Source organism: Euprymna scolopes, chromosome 30 (genome assembly GCF_053919585.1).
Source record: "Euprymna scolopes isolate OS-2025 chromosome 30, ASM5391958v1, whole genome shotgun sequence".
NCBI classification, from domain to species: Eukaryota; Metazoa; Mollusca; class Cephalopoda; order Sepiida; family Sepiolidae; genus Euprymna; species Euprymna scolopes.
Window position 1 is genome coordinate 21769179 of NC_136511.1, and position 5000 is coordinate 21774178.

The following is a 5000-nucleotide window of genomic DNA, read 5'->3' on the forward strand; positions in this document are numbered from 1 at the left end:
AAAAAACAGTCAGTGTGTAACTGTAAGGCCCACAATTGTAAAGATTGTTCCCTGTGCTTTGTTGATGGTTATTGCAAATGCCAATAAAATTGGAAAGTGCAATTTCCTAAAGTGTAATGATGTATCCGGTGGAATCATATGAATGCATGGAATGAAGATATATTCATCTGCGAATAGTCCTGTTAAGATTGTTGTTTCTATGATATTGTTTGTTAATTTTTTTATACTGCAAGCTATGTGCCATTGCAAAGCTTGGATTGGTTTATATTTCACAACATGATAATTAGTACACCAAATTTCAGTTGCAATACATGCGGTGGCATCGCTGGCAAATATAACTGTTGGATAATTAACCACTTTATCTGCTTCCACAACAGTGTCGATGAATTTGTATTTGACTACCTCACTTGGAATTTTACATTGAATAATAGCGTTAAGTTCATGGGCATCTTTGTATTACCTGCAAGAATAGCTCATTCACTCAATCAAATGGAATTCTTATAATTTGAATATCTGCAAAAACCTTTTCAACTAACTATTCTTTTGATGAAATAAAATTACAGAAATTACAGAAGTTTAAAGTCAAAGAATTTTGCCCTTAACTCTGATCAGCTGGCACTTTTTCGTACCCAATTTCCCACAAGTGATGCAAAAATTTTTGTGCGGATCGAACAGTCTGCAACTGTACATGCATATTTTGAGTTAAGTTTAATGTCTTCACATGGAACAAAAAAGTAGAGTATTTGAGGCAAGCATTTATTTCATCTGCTGGTGTTGATTGAAGAATAACAGGTAACATTTGTCTGAAATCTCTTGCAAGCAATTTTACTGCATTCCCAAATGGGCTGACATTGCAACGCAAATCTTGCAAGGATCGACCAGGAACCTCAAGAGATTTTTTTGCGTACCATTGTGCATTCATCCTAAACAATAAGTTTGCATTTTTGCAATATTTTCCCCCATATTGGATGTTTTGGAGATGTCGAACATGAGATTTTTGAAAAATTGAATGTTTTAAAGTAGAATAAATAATTCTTTTACTTGGCAGCAAGGTCGCAGTTATTCCTCATGCAGCAAGGGCTAAGGCTATGTCATTTTGTTACGAAATGTCTGCCAAAATCAATTTAATTAGAAAGGTTTTACCAGTTACTTCTGGTGCTGTTCAAGGTAGCAGTAAATTCCAAATAACTTATATTCTCACAGTCAGTAAATTAGGTGACTAAAATAGGATTTATCCATGTTTTGACAATGCCTTATTCACTGTAATTAATTTAGGAGACTAAAATAGGATGAGGGATTAGAGATGGACAGATAGAGAGGAAGATATATAGATATACAAGACACAGTGAGAGGAAAATAGAGAAAGAGAAGGAGATAGAGAAATAAAGAGATTGATAGATAAACAGAGAGAGGGGGAGAGTTAGAAACAGAGAGGGATGAGACAGAGGAAAGGAGAGAGATAGAGGGAGTTAGAGAGAAAGGGGCTCAAAGAGAGATGGAGAGGGTGATATAGAGATAAAGATAGATTGAGAGAGGGAAAGGGAGAGATGGATAGAGAGAGATATTAAGAGAGGAAGAGAGAGGGGGAGAGAAACAGAAGGTGAACTACACTTCACCGTTTTTTTCCTCGTTCAGTAGAGAAGACATCTTTCGAGACTGAGGCAATTTTAATGTTTTGTTATTATCTAGAGTACCCCTTTTTTAGGGGGGGTTAGATTTTCCTCGCGTTAGAAACCGACCGGGTTATATCTGTACTTTCACTTAACAAATTAATAAAAGAAAAACATATTGCAAAATTTGAATTAAACAGGAAAATACTATTTTAAAAAATAGCACGATAACATAAGTGCATAAGTGCCACTTTAGGTACTCCTTTGGCATTGAGTTCCATGGCAACCAGCATAATTATTTAATGGTCGCTCCCTTAGCCCCCCTAGTCAAGGCTAATGCATGCGCACGTAACAGTTTTTTTTTAATTTATTGACGTTGGCTTAGTAACTAAACGATTTATTGACAATTTTGTAACCCTTAAACGCATGCCGGGAGATTTAAATTGGTTCATTATCGTTGTAATGAAAAAAAAAAGTTTCATTCAACACAAAACCAAAAACACATATTAATGATAAATGATTTATTATTCTATTCATTGAAGTTTACTAATTTTTAAATAAAAAAGTAAAAAAAAAAGTTAATAAAAAAATAGTTGCTTATGTGCGCATAAATAACTTTTTTTTTTTCTTTTCTTTAAATTAGGTCCACCTTATAATCACCCTCAACCCCCTCATCTTAAAAACAGTTTCCGGAATAAACACAACTTTTGGAGGGGGGCTATTTGCAAAATTTAACTGATATTTGTTGTCAACATACCCATCCTAAAATACTATTAAAAAAAAGGAGGGGTTCAGTGCCCTGGCAGAGAAGTAGATTTATTCATCAATAAAAGTAGTCATTTAAAAAAGAAAATTGTGGAGGTGGACCTAAATGTAAATATTTACCCAAAAAATTATCGCGAAGTTTATTACAAAAACGTTTTGTTTTCGCATTATTCAACAATTTGTTCATGTAAATTAAAAAATATTTGTAAAAGTGAGAAGTTATCAGTAAATGATTTTTTTTAAATTTATTTATTTATTTTTAATTTTATTTATTTATTTTCATTAGGTCCACCTCCACAAATGTTAAGAACGGCTTTCAGAATAAACACCCTCAACCTCTCCATGTTAACAACGGATTTCGGAATAAACACCATTTGGGGGGATATTAAAAAAAGTCGATAAAAGTCGTCATTTAAAAAGAAATTTAAAATCAAATGTTTGTAAAAGTGAGAAATTATTAATAAATGTTTAATAACATTTTTCGGTGCTAATGCAGATAGTGATCCGCGCTATTTTTTAAATCGTGTTTTTTTTTATTTATTCAATTGCAAGGTTAAAGTACCATCAGCACAGATGTAAAGTTCGTATCATCAGCACGAGTGATTTAAGTATTTGTTTAAGGAGATCGTTGATGTAGATTAGTAAGAGAGTTGGGCCCAGGTTGGACCCTTGAGAGACTCCAGCATTAATACTGCAGGCCTCTGATTTTTGTCCATTGACCACTACTCTTATGAGCCTATCGGAGAGAAATGATTTAATGATTGAGAACACATTTCCAGTTATACCGTAGCTGGAAATTTTGTGAAGTAGGCCCTTATGACATACCTTGTCGAAGGCCCTCTTTCTCTCTCTTTTTATTCCTATACCCTCTTTTTCTCCCGTTCTCTCTCGCTCTCTCTCTCTCTCTTGGAAACTACGTTCATTTGCCTTGGTGATAAGATAAAATAACAAAAAAAAAAAAAAAAGATACATTTCTCATTGGCCCGTAAATTAAATATTTCGATTTTTAATTAATTACGTAATCCAAGTAATGGCTTACGTCATAACTTGCTTTCTATATCTCGCTGGGCGTGGTACAAAGATATATATGACTATATTAGCCCTAAATAATAGAAAACCCCCAAAATGTTTCAATTAAAAATTTATACTTTGATATTTTTTGTGCATATATATTAATATTAATTAAACACTTTTTTCCGTATTTTATTTGTTTGCTTCCCCACGAAAGCAAAATGTGACACAAGATCGTTTTTAATGTGAGGAAACCCAGCTCCCCAAAGCAAGGGCAAAAGATGCACTTTGGCGGCGACCAAAAATTATAATTGTCTCAATATAGAGATTTTCCCATCCATTGACCTCCAGAAATTATCTTCAGTATAGCATCGGAACAGATACTCCACTTGGTGTTACATATTCCTTTTATTTATAACAAAACAATAATAAACAAATAATTAGACACAAGACAACTCAAAAATGCGGAGGGGGTGTCTGTTGTAATCCCCATCACCGTACCTTTGCTAGTCTATGCTTCATCTACTACCCTTTAAGTTTGGCCCGAAAGACAAGAAAGAAAAAAGGCAATTATTTAGTGCTTAGTCTCGGCACTGGTATTATCTAATATAAGATCCCCATTTGGAGTTCAAGACACCGAGGCACATGCCTAATAAAGATGAAATGGGGGCCGGCGGTCATCTAACTTCTTTCTAATTTTGTATTAAAATAAAAAAAAAATAATTTAGACAGCTCTCCAGCAAGTCCTATCACTCAAATACCGCATTCTCTCCATGGCGTCTACCTACTCAAAGAAAATCTGGCTGTGGTCGCCCTAGAGCATACACTTTGAAGAACGACCACAGGTTTGAATTAACTGTTTTTAAGGATTGAAAGAAAACTTATGTTGACCATAGCAAAGAATTCAACACAGGGGCTGGAAATTCTCTTTCTAGATGATATACGAATGCCAGAAATGTGATTTTTTAAAAGGTGCACAAAGAAAAATGTGTATCTAAGAACATCAATGATAAACGGATTTTTTTCTCGTTTTATGGCAAGGATTATACAGACTGGTTCAGGAATGTTTTCTGGTCAGATGAATCAAGATTTTGACTTCTTAGTGATGCACTCAAACGGAGAATACGTAGAACTGGCGAAAGGTTTTCGCAAAGTTGCATAAAAGCAAGAGTTAAACACGGGAATGGAGGGATAATGGTACGGGAACTTTTGCTGCAGCAGAAGTTGGGGAACTTATTTAATGTGAGAAGTCAATCAATTCAAAGGAATACATTAGAATATTAAAAACAGGACGGTTAGCAAGTATTCAGAAGATGGGAATATCGCCGAACATTATTTTTCAACATGATAATTCCCCTGCTAAAGTCAGAAAAAATGGTTGCCTAATAAGACAACTGATGTAATGTTTTGGCCAGTCTAAAGCCCCGATTTAAACACACTCGAGAATATTTGGTCTATAATATCTCGTGCCTTGGCTGAAAGAACTTTGTTTGAACAATGACAAACTGTGGGAAGCTGTGCAAAGCGAATGGGATAGCATCTCCTCTTCCACGGTGTTACATTTTGGTTGAGAGCATGTTTTTTTTTTACATAGACATAACAACTTATCAAGTA